At 43.9% G+C, this 21,283-nt stretch overlaps 1 protein-coding gene across 1 annotated transcript in view; it reads left to right on the top strand.

Moving 5' to 3' along the window:
* stpg2 (sperm-tail PG-rich repeat containing 2) overlaps positions 1 to 21,283 on the top strand; it is a 239,847-nt gene that overhangs the window by 9,890 nt on the left and 208,674 nt on the right. The gene's annotated exons all lie outside the window — the stretch shown is intronic.

Below are 21,283 nucleotides of genomic sequence, written 5' to 3'. Positions count from 1 at the left end.
ATACAGAGAAGGGGGCTTAGTGGGGTGTTAGTGGGGTGGGGAGGTTGGGATAGGTGAACACAGGTGGAGGGTACGACCTGGTTGGTTGATGGAATGTGTACAGAATAATTTTGCTCAGAGACAGTCTTTCGATTGGCTTCTTAAAAACCCCAAGAGCTGTGGGCTCAGGAACAATGTTCCCAGCCATTCTGAGTGTCAGTGCACAAAGGTCGCTGCATCAACTCTGTTCTGGCTTCGGAAGTGGCTGACGTGCATGAATCTTGGAGGTTTAACTCAGAAAAAATGAAGATTAGTCGGAGCGTAGCTCAGGAGGGTTCAGCATAGTAACAACCACTTCATTGGCTCCTGGGCAGGTTCCTGCAGCCTTGCGTGTGTAGGACTCTACAGAAAACTCCAGCCTGTGAAGAGAAACTGCCCATCTCTCTCTGTCTCTGTCTCTGTCTCTGTCTGTCTGTCTGTCTGTCTGTCTCTCTCTCTCTCTCCCTCCTCTGTGGAGAAGTAAAAGGAAATTCCTTGCAGCTAGCTTTTCTCACTCAACATAAGACCATACGATGTAGGAGCAGAAATACGCCATTCAGCAGATCGAGTCTGCTCTCCCATTCAATGAGACTGTGGGTTGATCTGATCATCCTCAACTCCACTTTCCTGCCTTTCCCCATAACCTTTGATTCCCTTCCTATTTTTCTAAAAGAAAATTTTAAAGATTTTTTTTACAAAATTACAAAAATAATGCAAACTAGTGTATTACAATATAATAACATCTAGTAAAATTAAATGAAAATACAAACTAACTATTAATCTATTTTACAAACAACCAAAACATAAAATAGGATATCGTACATTATTAACAGTAAACAACAAAGTAATTAAATAACTAGATACGTGCTCAAAATAGATTTATATCAAGTCATAATAGAACCCGTATTTATATGGGATTCTTCCTCCCGGTAGCCCATTACCACGGCTAGGCAAAAGCCCTGGATGGTATGGCTGAAATATCTGTGGCAATGTAGTTCAAAAAGGGCTGCCATGTTTTATAAAATATTTTTTGGTGCACCATATTCGTGAGGAAGTCAAGGGGGATATATTCCATGACCATCCTGTACCAGTTTGGAAGTCCTGGGGGACCTTTGGATACCCAATTCACTCAAACATTTTCCCTCGCACAAAACGAAAGGATAGTGAATAATTTCCTCCTGTATACGTCCAGAGAGGGAGAATTTGGAGAGCCCAAAAGTAGGGATGTTGGATCCGATCCAATCTCTGTACCCAAGGTCTTTGTCAAGACATTTGCTACTCTATCCCAATACCTCCGGATCTTATGGCATGTCCATAGACAATGTGTGAGAGTGTCAGCTTCAATTTTACATTTAGGACACATTGGGGATGCTCCTGCCTTGAACTTTGCAAGTCGTTCAGGTACCGTGTGAGCCCTGTGAAGTATCTTTAATTGAGTAGCCTGAGTTTTGTTACAGATAGAGATCTTCCTGGCATTTTCCCAGACATCCTCTCACATTTCTAAAGAGATTTCCAACCCTAATTCTTGAATCCAGGTTTTATATAATTATTTCATATCCTTCGATACTTTATTGTATAATGAGTGATAAAGAGTACTGACCGAGGGTGGCCCCATCGGCCAAAACACTCTCCTTTCCCTATCCGATTTGTAGGGATTGACTATCCGTGTGCTCTTCTTTTGTATAAAGTCTTGTATATGAAAACACTGAAAGAGGTCCTTGCTGGGCAGTCCAAACTTCTGGCACAGCTGCTCAAAGGACATCATGACCTCCTCATCGAACAGATCTCCTAAACAGGAGATACCTCTGGACTCCCAAGTTTTGAATGTAGCTTCAGTCAGCCCTGGCTGGAATCCCAATGCTCCCACTATGGGGGTATATGGGGACGTTTTTTGCAGGTTACCCTCAGTCGCACCATCCCCCAGGCTTTGTATTTCGTACAATAGGGTTTTTACAGCAGTCCGTAATAACTCTCATCTTGCCCATAAATAATAGATTGATGAGGGTACATTTTGCTTGGGAGGTCTCGATGTCTAACCAGATTGATTGTGGGTCACAAGAGACCCAGTCAGCTACATAAGATGATAGAGAGCTCATCTGGTACCTCCTGAAATCTGGAAAGTCCAGTCCCCCCCTTACTTGTGGGAGCTGCAGCTTTTCTAATTTGATAAGGGGCCGTTTTTGATTCCAAATAAAGGAGCCGAGCCCACCGCAAAGCTTACACAACGCATGTCTCAGCAAATCAGGGGGAGCATTCTCATAGGATATAGAAGACAAGGTAGAATATTCATCTTAACTAAGGCTACTCTGTCTAGCTAGAATATTGGGAGATCTCTCCAACATTGGAGGTCCTGCCTTATTTTCTTTAACAAGTGTAAGTAATTGGCCTTATATAGCTGACCAAATACCGGAGTAATAAAAATACCTAAGTACAGAAAACCTTCTAGTAACCACCGAAAGGGAAAATGAGATCCGTCCGGTAAATCGGATATACTGGCAAAGCCTCCCAACGGCATGGCCTCCGATTTCATAAAATTGATTTTGTAACCTGAGAACATACCAAATAGATTGACCACTGGAATTAAGTGGGGCACAGCTGTCAAAGGATCACTTAAGAAATGGAGGCCATCATCCACATAGAGAGTAATTTTGTGCTTGTCCGATCCAACCCTCGGAGCCGTTATGTTAGGGTCAGTTCGTATAGCTTCCACTAGTGGTTTAATCACTAGCGTAAATAATAATGGTGAGAGAGGACATCCCTGGCGACAGCCTCTGCCAACATTAAAGCTATCCGTTGGTGATCACCGCTGCTTTAGGATCATTATATAATACTGAAACCCATTTAGTAAAGACCTCTCCGACACCGAACCTTTCCAGCGTATAAAAAAGATATGGCCATTCTACCGATCAAGTGCCTTCTCTGCATCTAGGGAGACAACTAAACCCGGTATTGTTCCCTGTTGACAGACTTGTATCATATTTAAGACTCTTCTAATGTTATTGGTTGACCTGTGACCCTTTATAAACCTCGTCTGGTCCTCATTAACCCTCTCTAGTCTTAATGCTGACATTTTTGAGAGAATTTTAAAATCCACGTTCAACAAGGATATTGGTCTATATGAAGAGCAATTTTCTGGGGCCTTTCCCTTCTTAAGAATAAGAGAAATATTTGCTTCTCTCAACAAAGGCGGGAGGCAGCCCTGACTGTGTGAATAGTTGTGCATATTTACAAGTGGCCCGGCCAGTTCCTCTGTAAATTCTTTATAGAACTCTGGCCCAGATGCTTTGCCTGAATCTGCCTAACTGCATCCTGTACTTCCTGGGTTGTCTGGGGGCATTAAAATTCGACACTTGCTCCAAGGTTAGGCCTGGAAGGGCCAGATTTTTAAAGAAAGACTCCTAGTTCTATCCTCACAGTCCTGCGACTTATACAACTCAAAATAGAACTTTCTAAAGGCTGTAGTGATCTTTTACGATCACAAGTCAGGGTACCAGCAGTCTCTCTAATGGACATTATAGCTAGGGGAGCCTTTTCCTTTCTGGCAAAGTACACTAGATACCTGCCAGACTTGTCACCAGATTCAAATAATCTCTGCTTTGCAAATAGTATTTCCTTCTTTGCTGTTTGAGTGAGTGCGGTATTCAAGGCTGCCCTAAGGGCTGTGATCCTCTGCAGCTTAGTAATGGAGAGCCCATCTATATATACAATTCCAGCTGTCTTCAGGAGAGCCTCAAGCAGGGGCTGTTCCTCTCTCTATTGTCTTCTCCGGGTTGCAGAATATGAGATGAACAAGCCTCGCACGTATGCTTTAGTGGTCTCCCACATCATTGAAAGGTTAGTGGCTGTAGCTGAGTTGATATCCCTGCGAATAAATTCCTGTGAAAAATACTTTATAAACTTGCTATCCTTCAATAAGACAGGATTCATGCGCCAATGTCGGGGACCAATCCCATCATCCCTAGTCATACTGCGGCATGATCAGAAATAGTTATATTGCCTATTTTACGAGACAGTATTGAATTCCAGAGTGTCGGGGGGCAAAAAACATATCAATTCTGGTGTGATACTTGTGTGGGTTAGAATAGAAAGTAAAGTCTCTACCCTGGAGGTGGAGACACCTTCATACATCTACCAGTCCCAGCTCCTTGTTCAAATCCGCCAGTTGCCTAGATCTTAGAGATATGCCCGCAGTGCTCCTAGGTATCTTGTCCATCCCTGGGTCAGTAATACAATTAAAATCTCCCCCTATAATTGTATGGCGGATCCCAAAAGCCATTAACTTAGTGCTTTAAATTTAAAAGAGTGTGCTGGGGGGAGCAATAAAGATTCAAAATCCCATATTCCTCTCCGTATATAAGGGCTTTGATCAATATATACCGTCCAGACACATCTTTTATCTGGCTTAACATTTGGAAAAGAAGATTCTTCCGAATAAGAATTGCTACTCCCCTACTTTTTGAGCTGAAAGCTGAAAAGAACACCTGTCCAAACCCACCCTGTTGTAGCTTCGAGTGTCCTTTATCAAGTAGATGTGTCTCCTGTAAAAGAGCTACATCAACCCTTTCTTCTTTAAGTCTTTTCCTTTTGATTGGCAAATTGCTCCCCTTGACGTTCCAGGTGCACCACCTAAACAAATGGCTAGCCATGATCTTCCAGGCAGGCCCGAGACCCCCCAGGAGGAAGAACCCCACCCAAAAGACATTGAATAAGGACCGAAAAACATTCACATATGTAGTTTAATCATCACAATTAAGAACTACTCCTAAGTAAAAGTAACACAAAATATATTTGAAAGGAGACTTTCCCCCTTGTTCCCAGGGGGCACTACTACCTTCCAATAACTCCACCATAAGGTCTCCCAGCTAGAGCCCTGCCCTTGACCCAGACATTATAAAATGGAGTAAATAAATTCCAGTATATTTTAAAACAGGAGTTAAAAGTAGGTGACCCCCTCACTCCCGCACACCATCACCTAGATACATTAAAGAAAACAACACAAGATAGAAATATATAAAGTTACAACATTACAATCTCAGCAAGTATTAGGCACCTAAATAAGAAAAAAGAAAGAAAACCCCTCTCAAAAGACCTCCCTCAAAAATCAAATAAGCCACATGAGCTATAGATAGGGAGACCAAAGAAAGAATAAAGAACAAGCCCTTCCCCTCCCCCACCCCCCTGGGAAAGATGGGCAAAAGAGAGATGAAAAAAGAAAGAAGGGTAAACAAAGAGGGGGCAAAATAAAGTCATTATCCATACAGTTCAAGTCCTGCAGTTTATTTGAGAGAGTCCAAGAATTCTTTTACTTTCTCCAGTGATCCAAAGTTGTAAACGAATCCTCCATGACTGAATTGCAATGTTGCCGGATAACACATGGAGTATTGAATATTTAAGTCTCTCAGACCCTTCTTCGCCTCATCAGACCCTTCTTGCCCTCCTCCTGCGAACCACAAATGGAGAAAAGTCCTGAAACAGCATTATTTTGGAGCTCTTGTATATCATGGCATGGGGATCCTTCTCCAAGACTCTGGAGGCTTCCAGGAGCATTTGTTTTTCTTTATAACATTGAAGTTGGATTAGAACCAGGCGGGGCGCTGCTCCGACCTGGGCCTGCATACAGCAACCTTGTGGGCCCACTCCACCTGCACCCGGCCCAGCTCTGACTCTAACTTCAATTGTTATGGGAGCCATTGCTCCAAGAAATCCACAAGCTGGCCTTCCTCCTCCAGTTTGGGAAGGCCCAGCAACCAGATATTTTTCCGACGACCACGATTTTCGAGGTCGTTGATGTGCTCCTCCAATTCCGGACTGGCCACTCCAGAGCCCGGACCTGACCCACGGATGAGTCAGCGGCAGTCTCTGAGGCCGCGGCCTGATGCTCCGCCCCTCCGACGCGTTTTTCAATCTCTTGGTCATGCTTCTGCAGTATGACCGAGATCGATTCCCACCTGGACCGGGCCTCCTCGATGGATGCATCCATCTTCTCCTGGAGTTTGACAATCACCGAGATTAAGCTCACCTCTGCAGCTAAGTCCCCCGAGGTGGCTGCGGATGTCCTCGCTGCTGTGGGTGGGGTCCCTGCCTGTTGCGAACTGTGATAGTCTTTGCCCTTAGTTATTTTTTAAAAAAGCACCAAAGTTTGATGCAAAGTGGCCAAGAGTGCTGGGCAAAAGCTATTTTGAATGATTGAACAGGTGTGGTGAAGGTGGGCACCCCACTTTGCCCAAGTCTTAGGCAGAGCTCTGCAGACTCAGACCTACTGGGTCGCCGCCATCTTGAATCTCCAATTCCCTTCCTGTTTAAAAATCTCAGCATGACCCAGCCTCGATAGCCCTCTGTGGTAATAAATTCCACAGATTCACTCCCCTCTGAGGGAAAAAAAAATCCTCCTTGATGACTATATTGTATATACTTGACTACATGGTGTTTTTTTTCTGGGGTGACATGGTGCGTAGTGGTTAGCACTGCTGCCTCACAGCATCCGGCACCCGGGCTTGATTCCATCCTTGGGTCACTGTCTGTGTGGAGTTTGTATATTCTCCCCGTGTCTGCGGGGGTTTCCTCTGGGTGTTTCGGTTTCCTCCCACAGTCCAAAGGTGTGCAGGTTGGATGGATTGGCCATGGTAAATTGCCTATAGTGTTCAGGGATGTGTAGGTTAGATGCATTAGTCAGGGGTAAATGTAGAGAAATAGGGTACGAGAATGGGAATGGGTGGGTTACGTTTTGGAGGGTCAGTGTGGACTTGTTGGGCCGAAGATACTATTTTGACACTGCAGAGATTCTATGATTATGTATTTCTAAACATTCTGATAAGATATTTTTTATAAGATTCTAGCATTTTGTCAATGACAGATGTTCAGCTAACTGGCCTATAGTTACCTGGTTTTGTTTGACTTTTTTTGGATAAGGAGGTTACATTAGCAGTTTTCCAATCTTCTGGGACGTTCTCAGAATCTAAGGTTTCTTTGAAGATGACTACCAGTGCATCTGATATCTCTGTAGCTACTTCCTTTAATTATTCATGGATGCAAACCATTGGGTTCAGGGAACTGATTGGTCTTTATCCCCATTAGTTTCCCTTAGACTTTTTCTCTAGTGATAATTATTTTAATTATTTTCTCTCCTTTTGCACCTTGATTATTCTGTTCTTTTGGAATGCTTTTGATGTCTTCAACTGTAAAGATTGATACAAAATATTTATTCAACTCCTCTTCCATTTCCTACTTCCACATTATTATTTTCCCAGCCTTATTCTCTAAGGGGGTCTGTGTTAACTTTGGCTTCTGTCTTCCTTTTTATATATTTAAAGAAGCTCTTACTATCTGTCTTGGTATTACTTGCAGGTTTACCCTCATTAAACTTTTTAGATCATATTTTGTTACTTGTTAAAACTTTCTGAATCCTCCAGCTTACGATGAATCATAGTCTCATTGTCTTTCAATCTAATGCCATCTTTAACTTCCCTGATTAATCATGGTTGGTTTATCCCCTTCCTAGAATCTTTCTTCCTCACTGGGATACATCTTTGCGGTGAGCCTTTTTTTTTTAGATTAGATTTACAGTGTGGAAACAGGCCCTTCGGCCCAACAAGACCACACCGACCCGCCGAAGTGCAACCCACCCATACCCCTAACCTAACCCTTACTTCGGGCAATTTAACATGGCCAATTCACCTGACCCGCACATCTTTGGACTGTGGGAGGAAACCGGAGCACCCGGAGGAAACCCACGCAGACACGGGGAGAACGTGCAAACTCCACACAGTCAGTCGCCTGAGTCGGGAATTGAACCCGGGTCTCAGGCGCTGTGAGGCAGCAATGCTAACCACTGTGCCACCGTGCCGCCCACTTTTTTAGATTAGATTACTTACAGTGTGGAAACAGGCCCTTCGGCCCAACAAGACCACACCGACCCGCCGAAGTGCAACCCACCCATACCCCTAACCTAACCCTTACTTCGGGCAATTTAACATGGCCAATTCACCTGACCCGCACATCTTTGGACTGTGGGAGGAAACCGGAGCACCCGGAGGAAACCCACGCAGACACGGGGAGAACGTGCAAACTCCACACAGTCAGTCGCCTGAGTCGGGAATTGAACCCAGGTCCCTGGTGCTGTGAGGCAATAAATGTTTGCCAATTGTCCATCAACGATCTTTTCTGCTCAACTCCTTTTGATCTGGTACAGTGCACGGCTTTGTTTAGTGAACAGTAGAGGAAGATCATAGCAAACAAGCGCATTTAGCTTATTGGGTGCTTAGACAGAGGGAGGCATTCAAGATTATGGTTGCATGGTAGGTGTGCAAAGCAAGATCAACATTAACAAGATCAACATTATTTGAGGTTAGAGAGGTCCATTCAGCAGTCTGATAACGGCAGGGAAAAAGCTGTTCTTGAACCTGTTGGCATGTGTGTTCAAGCTTCTGATGTTTTCCCAGACCACACCAGTAAGCTCTGCCCTCATTCCTTTACAACCCTTCTCACTCAACCTTCTCATTTTCAAACTCATTCTTAATACCATCATGTTTCTTAGGAAATCTGCCTCAGCACATATCAGCAGATCCAAATAGCCTGATTGGTAGGATTTGCTATATATTATTCTCAGAAACTGGTCTGAATATACTATGGCAGAGAAACGGTTACAAGAAGATCAAACCTGTGAACTAAATTGTCAGGAATACGTGACTTTTCAAAAGGGAGGCGATAAAGGATGTAATTTCAAGGTTACCTCTCTGATCTGGATTAGAATGGTGCTGGAAAAGCACAGCCCCACTCTAATCTTGATTGTGGCTTCCAGCATCTTCAGTCCTTGTTTTTACCTACCTCTCTGATCTGACTATCCCAGTCTACATAACAATTACATTTTGATGTGATTTAAGTTTATTGTTGTCACATGTACCCTATTTCCGTGGAAAGTTTTATTTTGCACACAGTACAGGCAGGTCATTACCATACAAGGATCATTGGGCAATAGAACAGAGTGAGGAATATAAAGTTCCAGCTGCAAAGAAAGTGCACAACAAGCAAGATATGAAATGTGAGAGGTCCATTCAGCAGTCTAATAACAGCAGGGAAGGAGCTGTTCTTAAACCTTTTGGTGCATGTGTTTAAACTTCTCTGTCTTCTGTCTGATGGAAGAGGTTGGAAGAGATTATAACCAGGTGGGAGGGGTCTCTGATGACGTTGGCTGCCTTTCCGTGGCAACGAGAAATGTAAATGGGGTCAATGGATGGAAGGTTGGTTTGTGTGATGGACTGGGCTGTGTTCACAACTCTCTGTGGTTTCTTACGGTCCTGGGCAGAGCTATTGCCATACCAGGCCGTGAAGCATCCAGATAGAATGCTTTCCATGGTGCACCTATAAATTTAGTGAGTGTCCTTATGGACCTGTCAAATTTCCTTATCCTCCTGAGGAAGAAGAGGCATTGTACAGCCACCCATGAATAACGTCCTGGCTTTTTAAACATGCCCTCAGTATTTCCTGATTAATTTTCTGTCCCAAGAGCAGCTACTATTCATGGACCCAGCTACTCCTTTTTGAACAGTCACATATTCCTGACTCTTTAGTTCCCATCTGGTCAGGCAGCATCCAAGGAGCAGGAGAATTGACGTTTCAGGCATGAGCCCTTCTTCAGGAAAGCTGAAAATGTGTTGCTGGAAAAGCACAGCAGGTCAGGCAGCATCCAAGGAGCAAGAGAATTGATGTTTCGGGCATGAGCCCTTCCTGAAGAAGGGCTTAATGACGAAACGTCAATTCTCCTGCTCCTTGGATGCAGCCCAACCTGCTGCGCTTTTCCAGCAACACATTTTCAGCTCTGATCTCCAGCATCTGCAGTCCTCACTTTCTCCTTCTTTAGTTCCCATGTTTGATTTTCTTGTAATTATTTCTCTGCAAATGGCTGTAACATTTATACCCATTGGCTTCTTTTTGTGCCACTAATTCATTTACTTTGATTTGAACATGATATGCATTTCTCTGAAGGCTGTTAATTTTGCTTTTTGACTGTTTTTTCCCTCTTTGACCATAGTTGGTAAGTTTTATGTCTAGACAGTCTGGGAATCATTGCCTAAATTGCTGCCCTGCGATGTTGTCAAATCCTTTAGCTTTGGGAGTGTGCACAACCCTTCTCTGAAACCATCTATTTAGAATTAGAATTAGAATCCCTACAGTATGGAAACAGGCCCTTCTGCCCAACAAGCCCACACTGACCCTCCAAAGACTAACCCACCCAGACCCATTCCCCTACCCTATATTTACCCCTGACTAATGCACCTAACCTACACATCCCTGAACACTATGGGCAATTTAGCATGGCCAATTCACCTAACCTACACATCCCTGAACACTACGGGCAATTTAGCATGACCATTTCACCTAACCTACACATCCCTGAACACTACGGGCAATTTAGAATGGCCATTTCACCTAACCTACACATCCCTGAACACTATGGGCAATTTAGAATGGCCAATTCACCCTAACCTGCACAGCTTTGGACTGTGGGAGGAAACCCGGAGGAAACCCACACAGGCAGAGGGAAACTGTGCAAACACCACACAGACAGTTGCCTAAGACTGGAATCAAACTCGGGTCCCTGGCGTTGTGAGGCAGCAGTGCTAACCACTGAGTGACTGTGCTGCCCTATTTAGTTTAAAACTCTCTCTGCAGCCTGAGATATTCAATTGATCAGGAACACTGCACCCTGTTTGTTGTGCTCTGCAAATCCCCTGTTCAAAAGAAAAGTCAGAAACACTGAAAGTGCAAAACCTCAACCAATGATTATTGTGAATCAGAATATCCACAACCTTGGATCATCATCTGAGTTGGTAGGAATCAAATGAAGCAGAAAAAAAACCAACTCCTCAATGTTCATGATCCAGGCTAGTTCCAGAACTGTGCTCCCCTGACTTGTCCTTACGTCTTGCCTTGTCTCTTTGTCTGTCTGATAATTGGTAGTTTTCAGGAAGGGACAATGTTTAAGTTATACCGATCATTCTGCTTTAACCCGTGTTTTGTTAACACAATTCGTTGGAACATGATTGACGAAGTGGAGACAGTGTTTCCAAAGCAGGAACTTTTAAAATGTGAGTTGGCTGTCACACATTACATCACCAACCCTTTAAGCGCTGTTTCTAACACGCGATTTTTCTATAACACGGGGTTGCACAAGAATACAACCATCGTGTTATAGAAGAACTGCCTGTACATTAACAATTCAATTTGTCGACTTTTTGCTGTTGATTGAAACAGTTTCATTATACAGTAATTAGTTATTTGCTAGTTAACAGGGAAAAAAAACTGATGTGCATATTCTTTCATCCTGAGTTGGGCAGTTGGGTAGAATTGGGCATTTCAGCAGTTTTCAAATTTTCACATTTGTGGCCACTCTGAGAATAGTGGGACTCGAATTCCAGTGTAGTTCACCAGTGAATCATTACAGTTTCTGTAATAAAACACTGAGTGTTCAATTGTTATGAAGTAAAGTTAATTGCAACTTCCTTTATTGTGGTTCTGTTTTGAAATAAGTGCCTGTTGACTCCAACCTCGACAACTCTCTGAATCCAGCAGAGTCTACACGATTGTTCCACCTTTGCTTGTGATATCTCTCTTCATCTCTGCATAATGCAAAAGGGTGTCTGGTTCCCCCCCCCCTCCTTTCCACCATGGTGGGCTGCAAGCCTTATTGTTGTGCTGTCTACTCCATGCACATTCTGTATAATTATATCAACATACATTGATCAAGCACCATGCCAGAGTGTCGCACAGGCACACCGCATTGAACGTTTTGACAAGAAACCATAGAAAGTGATATTGGCAGATTCCGAAAGATTGCTGAAGGAGGGTCTTGCAGATAGAAAGAGAGCTGGAAAGTCCAAGAGATTGAGGGAGGGCATTCCAGAGTTCAGGTCTCAGACAGCAGAAGGCACAGCCGCCAATTGGGAACAGATTAAACTTCGGGTTTTCAATGGTTCTGGGCATTATGGAATGCATTCTGGCTGAACAGCTTGCATTCTCCAAGGCTGGATCTAACTCTGCAATGAAAATGTTTGCAGAGGAGTTGGCACTGTGTATGATTTAATCACATTGGCTCATCCTACACAATGTTTACCTTAAGAATGTAAACAGGATGCAAATGACTGCTTTCCAAAATTACACTTAGCAGGACAATTCTTTCATTTAGTAATTCAATCAGTTTTATTTTTTTAACTTAAGAGCTGATAATTGAACCAAATGTTGATATTGGGAGTAATAATAAATGGTTATAATGTTTGCAGTGCGTAGACGGAGTGAGACCCAATGGATTTTAGTTTTTAATGCAAGCGGTTGTGAATGGGTTCCATTCCTGAGACTGTTCACAAACCAGAACACAGTGTAGGACAACATGAACGTAGCCATTTTTAATGCTTGTAGGTCAGATCTTTAACATTAAACCCCTCGTTCATAAGTCAGATGTTTGTAAATTGGGAACTCTGTGTATTTGGATGTTTGAACACTTCAAGGTAAAGAATCTACAACATTGAACAGTTTCTTCTTTAACTCTTTTCACTTCTGAATTTGAGGTATTGTTCTGGGTCTGAACAGTTAGAGACAAAAAAAAACTGTAGATGCTGGAATCCAAGGTAGACCAGTAGGAAGTTGGAAGAACACAGCATCCTGAAGAAGGGTTACACTGGAAATGTTGACTTCTGCACCTCCTGATGCTGCCTGGCTTGCTGTGTTCTTCCAGCCTCCTGCTGGTCTACCCTGGGTCTGAACAGTTCCTGTCTTTTTGTGAGAATGTGTGTGGAATGATCTACGTTCCAGTCCTACTCAGGTCCTTCTCCCTCATCTCATTTACATAAAGCCCAATAAATTTTAAAAAGAAATTTGAGTTCCTATTAGCTAACTTGAAGAAAGTGCACAACATGATTTTAAGTTTTAAGACTTTTACTGTAATACACAAACTAAAAGCAACAGTAACATGACACTTTTTCACCCAGAAGACAAATTATACTCTCAAACCACAGAAAAGATCCCCATCTAACATTGAAAAGGCTGAAAGTCTCTGTCTCTGACCCTTGAATTGAAGGTTTATTGTCCAGGAACCAGAGCAAAATGATTCTGAGCTGCTTTGTCCTTTCCAGACCGTTAATGTCGAGGCCTGGAACCGACTTTCATAGAAATCCCTTCCTCTCGACATAGCTCGGGGAAGTTTCAGCTTCATTTAAACCCTAATAACCCCGGTCTCTTCAATCTGAGTACAATATTTAACACAGATTCTTGCGTGATGCACTATAACATCTTGCTACCTCTATATCTTGACCTCGTGTTCCCCCCCCCCCCCCCCGATTCTTGTAGACCAAAACTATGGCGTTCTGTGAAATCTATGAAGTTCAGTGATTTCAATTTTTGGCAAAACCTGTATATCTGATTTTTAAATGGCTTTCAATAGAGAGATAGTCCCCTCTCAAAGTCCATCTCCTTAGTAATATGGATCAAATGGGCCTAATAGTAGCTAATTAGTTATCCTGTCCATTCCCACCTCCATTGTACCTTGGAATGAAATGTAGCCACTAATGTTTTGAGTTCAACGTGACTCTTCTTTAGAAAAGTTCCTGGTCGGGCCTGCAGCAACTACCCTCTGAAATGTCCTAGCAAGACGCTCAGTTCAAAGGCAATTGGAGATGGCTGACAGACCTTTATCAGTGACACCCATGTCCCACAAAACTGATAAAGAGAAGCGAAACCAGTTGCTCTGCAGCACCTCTCAAAGCTGTGGCCTCTGTTCTCTGGAAGGTCGCCCACACACTAGCCATTTCTTCACTTGTGCAAGGCCATAACCCTATAACTCAGGGAGGCAATGGTAGTGGTTTTATCGTTGGGACTGTTAATCTGGTGACCCAGGTAACATTCTGGGGGCTTGGGTTTGAATCCCACCATGGCAGATGGTGAAATTTGAATTTAATAAATATTTAGAATTAAGATTCTAATGGTAACCAAGAATCCATTGGTCATTGTTGGTAAAAACCCATATGGTTCACAAATGTCCCTTAGGGAAGGAAACTGTGATCCTTACCTGGTTTGGCCCACATATGACTCCAGCCCCATAGCAATGTGCTTGGTTCTTCATACCCTCTGGCAACTAGGAATGGCCAATAAATGCTGGACTGGCCAGTGAGGCCTAGAACCTGAGAATGAATGAAAAAAAAGCTCCCAAACGAACAGCAGGCGGACCATAGCAGTTCAAGAGGACAGCAAGCGGACACTGCTGTTTAAAGGAAAATTAGGGAGGTAACAAATGTTGGATGTGCCAGGGGATCCCATTTCCTAAATTCTAATAATCTGGTACTCTGTCAGAGGCACAACTGACATCCTGGGTGACTGTACAAAAGCAACTTTCTCTTCAGCTTCGTGACCCATCCACAGCAGCAGTGGTCACTTTGTTTTAGTGGAAGCGCTGGGGTGTATAAGAGTTTGCCTCTTAAAGAACCTCAATTGACAATGTTTTAAGCAACTATTGTTTGACTGGAATCATGCTCTGAATTTGTTTTTGATTGATATTTTACCTGATTGTGCGCTAATTCTCTAAATAATGGGAATTGACAGTTAACATGTAAAACATTTTATTCAACTTGAACTTTCAGTCCATCAGTGGAATGATGGAACAACATGTAACATAGAACAGTACAACACAGAAACAGGCCCTTCGGCCCAGCAGGTCTGTGCTGACTATGATGCCATTCTGAACTAATCCCATCTACCTGTATCTGGTCCATATCCTCCATTCCCTGCCTGTTCATGCGTCTGTACAAATGTGTCTATTATTCTATCTGCTTCCACCACCTCCCCGAGCATGCAATCCAGGCACTTACCACCGTCTCTGGTTTTAAAAATATTCCTAGCGCGTCTCCTTTAAACTTTTCCCTCTTACCTTAAACCCTTTCCCCCTTGAAATTGACCTTTGCACCCTGGGGAAGACTCTAACTAACATGCCTCTCAGAATTTTATATGCTTTAAGTATAACATAATCTTTCAAACAATGTATTTGCAAACAATGTATTTGCATGCACGATTTAAGGAGTAACCTACAAAAAACACTAGAGAGCCGCAGATCCAAAGGTAACTAAATGGTAAAAGTATGTTTTGAGCAGAAATATGTGGGTAATTTCTTGCTTTGAAAGAGAATTGGTTTTCCAGTGCTAGCTGGTGTCACATGGTCAGGCCAGTTTGGATGTAGGAGGAAGGAAAGGGTGAAGTGTTTATCCAGCATTTTTCAGAACCTCAGAATGTCCCAAAGCGCTTTACAGCCAATGACAGCCCTTTGAAACACAGCCATTGTTGAAACATAGGAACTGTGGTGGCCAGTTCGCACACAGCAAGATCCCATAAATTGTGAAATGATAGGGACCAGATAAGCAGTTGATTTTGGAATAAAGAATAAATCAGGATGTTTGGAGAGAACTCCCCTGCTGTTCCTCTAAAAGAAGGCCCTCAGATTGTGTACATTCCCTTGAGGAGCGGGAACTGCAGTCTTCCCATAATGCCCCACCTGAAGGATGGCAACTTCAATGATACAGCCAAATCTTTGGGAGGGGGTGGGGGGAGAATGGTGGGCTTGTATCTAAGTGTCTGGATTGGGGCTTGAACCTGTAATATGCTGAGTCAGAATACAGATTCCAACATTCTAGCTTGCAGAAGGTGGGAAGGCAATGTCATATGAGAGAAACATTGAAATAACAGAAAGTATACTTGCAGGAGCTGGAATTGTTGTTGTGAGTATGGCACCCGGTTAAAAGAAAATGACCTTCAGTTTTGCCTTGGACAGTTTCCTTCCTCAGGAGCTGCCTTGTAAGGGGCGGCACGGTGGCACAGTGGTTAGCACTGCTGCCTCACAGCGCCAGGGACCTGGGTTCGATTCCCGCCTCAGGCGACTGACTGTGTGGAGTTTGCACGTTCTCCCCGTGTCTGCGTGGGTTTCCTCCGGGTGCTCCGGTTTCCTCCCACAGCCCAAAGATGTGCGGGTCAGGTGAATTGGCCATGCTAAATTGCCCGTAGTGTTAGGTAAGGGGTAAATGTAGGGGTATTGGGTGGGTTGCTCTTCGGCGGGTCGGTGTGGACTTGTTGGGCCGAAGGGCCTGTTTCCACACTGTAAGTAATCTAATCTAAACACATTTTGAAAATTGAAGCAAAAGGATAAAGGCATTTCGATCTGGAGTTGCCCCAAGGTGATATCACAGTTTGAGGAATTTGATTTATAAAGGATTTGATTTCATTTAGTTCACCTTTGGAATAGTAGGTTGACCTGCATTACTCTCGTAGATACATGATTGTTGTACCCATAACTGTCTCAGGTAAGCAATGTTGTTTCATTCACTGGAGGGTAGGAGGTTGAGAGATGACCTTATAAAATCATGAAAGTCATAGATAAAGTGAATAGCAAGGGGCTTTTCCCTAGGATGGGGGGAGTTCAAAGTGATATTTTTAAAGTGAGAGGAGCAAGTTTTGAAAAGAGCATGAGGGGCAACTTTTTTTTTACACAGTAGTTCACGTGTGGAATGAATTGCTGGAGGAAGTGGTGGATGTAGGTACATGTACAACATTTAATAGATGTTTGGGTAACTACATGAACAGGAAAGGGTTGGAGGGATAGGGGCCAAATGAAGGCAAGTGGAGTTAGTTTAGTTGAGGAACATGGTTGGCATAGACTAGTTGGACCGAAGGGTCTGTTTCCAAGCTGTATGACTCTTTGATTCAACTCCTTCACTCTTCCCTTTTGGTGGAATTCTCAGGGAAGAAATTTGTCCCATGGTTTTAGAATTCTGATGCCAGGGTCAGGAGGAGGTGATGACCTGCACTGTGCACTGGGGAACTGTCACTTGTTGAGATCAGATGGTGGGTTTACAGAGAAACATAGAAGATACGACCAGCAGGAGACCATTCGGCCCTTTGACCCTGTTCTGCCATTCATCCCAATCATGGCTGATCATCCAACTCAATAGCCTAATCCAGCTTTCTCCCCATAGCCTTTGATCCCATTCGCCCCAAATGCTATACCTAGCTGCCTCTTGAATATATTCAATGTTCAATTGCTTCCTGTGGGAATGAATTCCACAGGCTCACCACTCTCTAGGTGAAGAAATGCCTCCTTGTCTCCATCCTAAATGGTCCACTTCGAATCCTCAGACTGTGACACACCCACCATTGGGTACATCCTCCCTGCATCTTACCATTCAGCTGAGCATGAGCTGCCTGTCTCCAGAGCCTCCAGATCAGCCTGCAGTTGAGATGAGAGAGAAAGAGGGGCATCTCCCCTTAGAGACAGTGTCCCTCCAGCTGCTTAAACTTTCAATGTTAAGGTTGGAATGAGTAAGCCCCGGAACTTGAACTTTGTCTGTGAGAGAGTCAAAGCCAGTTTGGAGCATATTGCCCACAGGAGGTCATGACCCCTGTAGGCGTCATGATGGGGGGCTTTGGGTGCAGCCTGGAAAACCTTGAGAGCATCAAATCCCTGGGAGTGATGATCCTCACCTATGTCAATGCAGCAGTCAGGAAAGCACAACAATGCCTCTACTTCTTCAGGAAGCTAAGGAAATTCAGCATGTCCAAAAGGACTCTTACCAATTTTTATAGATTCATCACAGAAAGTATCCTATCTGGATGCATCGCACTGCGGTTTAGCAACTGCTGTTCCCAGGACCACAAGAAACTACGAAGAGTTGTGAGCACAGCCCAGTCGATCATACAAACCAACCTTCCATCCATCAACTCCATCTACATTTCCCGCTGCCCCAGAAAGGCTGCCAACATAATCAAAGACCCCTCCCACTCTCTTCTGTTGGGGCAGAAGATATAAAAGTTTGTACACATGTACAAATAGGCTCAAGGACAGCTTCTTCCCAGTGATCCCCAACTTCTGAATGGACCTCTCAAATCTTAAATTTAATGTTGATCTTGCTCTCTGTGCACTTTCTCTGCAGTTGTAACATTGTATTCCTTGCTCATGTTCTATGGTTTGATTTGCTTGTATTGTATGCACAACAAAACTTTACACTGTACCTAGGTACATGTGACAATAATAAATCACATCAAAATTCCACTCAACCTCTGACAATAACAGAAGCCCCTCACCTCAGGAACTATCCTTATAAAGGTTTTTAGCCACTGCCCTAAGGCCTTCACATCCTTTCAAAAGTGCTGTGTCCCTCTATTTGAGGCCAAACCAGTCTCTTATGAATGTTCGTCAAAAACGTTCCTTGACTTTTTGCCTCATGTCTCTGAGAAATGAAGTTGACAGCATGGTGTAGTATTGAGGTACATCAGCAGATGGCAGTAGAGATATATCATGTGAACTAGTACAGGGTTGTGTTTACTGAATAATGTTAATATGGGATTTAGATTAGGTATCAAGCTATGCCCAGTTTTCTGTAAAGCAGATTAAAGCAGCAGTAACTCTTATTGATTGCTTACTGTAGGCATACTGAATCCAAATGTTCCAGTGCTATATACACAGGAGTCCTTGTTACCTAGTGTATTACTCAGCACTGGTTTCTCTTGTTCCCTGAATTAATCGCTCCCTTCATGACTTCAGGATATTCCAAGTTCACTGTGCAGCTATTGAAATATATTTCTTAAGTGCAGTCTCTGCTGCAATGCAGGAGAAAGGAACAGCCAATTTGCACACAGCAGGAAGGGTTTAGAGGGATATGGACCAAGTGCCGGCAAATGAGACTAGATTAATTTAGGAAATCTGATCAGCATGGACAAGTTGGACTGAAGGGTCTGTTTCTGTGCTGTACAGCTCTCTGACTCTCTCTGAGGCTATGAGGGTGACAAATCTTACAGCAGGAATGATCAAGGTAATTCCATCTTGTCTATCAAGGGGAACATGCATATTCTCCTGAACTGCCAACTTCCTGTAGCTGGGAAAATCCTCAAGACAACGGTATGGTTTCAGACCTTCCAGAGGAACTTCCAACATGGTCAGCGTTCCCAGAAACATCCAAGAAAAATATCAAGAACAACACCAGGAGATCTCCATTGTATTCAAGGACCTGGCTAAAGCAATTCGCTCAGTTAGTTTAGATTAGATTAGATTTAGATTAGACTCCCTGCAGTGTGGAACAGACCCTTCGGCCCAACCAGTCCACACCGACCCTTTGAAGAGCAACCCACCCGGACCCATTTCCCTCTGAGTAATGCACCTAACATTATGGGCAATTTACCATGGCCAATTCACCTGGCCTCTGATGCTTTGTGAATTGTACTCCACAGATGTTCAAAGATTTACATCACAACCAACAAGTGCTTCACGATAATACCACTGCAACTGTCCCTCAATGACTGGGGGGCCCAGCATATCAGTGCAAAAGGTAAGGCTGAAGCATTTGCAACAGTCTTCAGCCAGATGTACTGAGTGGATGATCCATCTTGGCCTCCTTCAGAGATTCCCAGTGTCACAGACACCAGTCTTCAGCCCATTCGATTGATGCCACGTGGCATTGAGAAATGGTTGGAGGCACTGGATACTACAAAGGCTCATGGTCCTGACAACATTCTGGTAATAGCACTGAAGACTTGTCCTCCAGAAATTACCACACCCCATCCAGTACAATTACAACACTGGCATCTACCTGAAAATGTGGAAAATTGCCCAGGTTTGTCCCATACATGAAATGCAGGACAAATCCAACCTGGCCAATTACTGCCCCATCATTAGTTAAGTGATGGAAGATTCATCAAGAGTGCTATCAAGCAGCACCTGCTCGGCAATAACTTGCTCAGTGACGCCCACTTTGGGTTCCCCCAGGGCCACTCAGCTCCTGACCTCATTCCAGCCTTGGTTCAAACATGGACAAAAACATCTGAATTCCAGGGGAGGAGGGGAGAGGCACAGCCCTTGACAACAAGGCCATATTTGACCGGGTGTGGCATCAAAGATCCCCGGCAAAACCGGAGTCAGTTGGAATCAGGGTAAAACTCTTTGTCGGTTGGAGTCATTCCTGGCACATAGGAAGGCAGTTATGGTTGTTAGCAGCTAGTCCTCTCAGCTCTGGGATATCTCTGTAGGAGTTTATCAAAGTAGTGTCCAAGCCCAAACCATCTTCCGTTGCCTCATCATAAGGTCAACACAATCGTCAATGATTGTACAATGTTCAGCACCATTCACGATAACTCAGATACTGAAACAGTACAACAAGATTTGGATAACGTTCCGGATTTGGGCTGATTTGGGGGGAAAATAACAATCACTGAATCCTAACCCTATTGTACAAGTGCCAAGCAATGATCATTTCTAACAAAGGCGAATCTAACCATACTACAGAGGCCAAGGGTCCTGACACCATTCTGGTAATAGCACTGAAGACTTATACTCCAGAAATTGCCATCAATTAATACACTATCAACATCTTGGGGTAGCCATTGACCAGAAACTGAACTGGATTAGCCATATAAACACAATGGCTACAAAAGCAGGTCAGAGGCTAGGGACACTGCAGTGAATAGCTCATCTCCTGACTTCTCAAAGCCTGTCCACCATGTACAAGGCACAAGTCAAGCATGTGATGGAATACTCCCCACTTGCCCTGACGGGTGCAGCTTCAACAACATTCAAGAAGCTCACTTGATTGGCACCACATCCACAAACACTCACTCCCTCCAACACTGAGCTCACTGATAGCAGTGTGTACTACCTACTCGATGCAGTATAGTAACTCAGCAAGGCTCCTGAGCACCTTTGAAACCCTGAGCACTTCCACCTGGAAGAAAAAGCCAGCAGATGCATGAGGAGAAACTAGGACCCGAGGGCGCAGCCTCATGTGAAGTAAGAACTGAGATGTGGAGGAATTTCTTCAGCCAGAGGTTGGGGAATCTGGAACTCATTGCCACGGAGGGCTGTGGAGGCCATTGAATGCATTTAAGACAGAGGCAGATAGGTTCTCAATTGGTAAAGCAATTGAGGGTAATGGGAAGAAGGCAGGAGGTTGGGGCTGAGAAACAGATCGACCATGATTGAATGGTGGAGCAGATTTGATGGGCTGAATGGCCAATTCTGCTGCTATTTCTTATAGAAACACCACTGCCTGCACGTTCCCCTCAAAGCATCTCATCGTTCTGACTTGGAAATGCGTTGCCGCTGTTTCAGTGTGACCAGATGAAGACCCACAAGCCTGTTCCTAAGAGCACCAAGGGTGTACCTCACGGACTGCAGCAGGTCACGGCAGATACTCATGAGCACCACCTTTAGACAATAAATGTTGGCTGAGCCGACAATGCCCATATCACG

The sequence above is a fragment of the Hemiscyllium ocellatum genome, chromosome 36, assembly GCF_020745735.1.
Source record: "Hemiscyllium ocellatum isolate sHemOce1 chromosome 36, sHemOce1.pat.X.cur, whole genome shotgun sequence".
Lineage (NCBI taxonomy): Eukaryota > Metazoa > Chordata > Chondrichthyes > Orectolobiformes > Hemiscylliidae > Hemiscyllium > Hemiscyllium ocellatum.
Note: the sequence above shows the minus strand (reverse complement) of the source record. Positions and strands in the feature narration are given on the sequence as shown.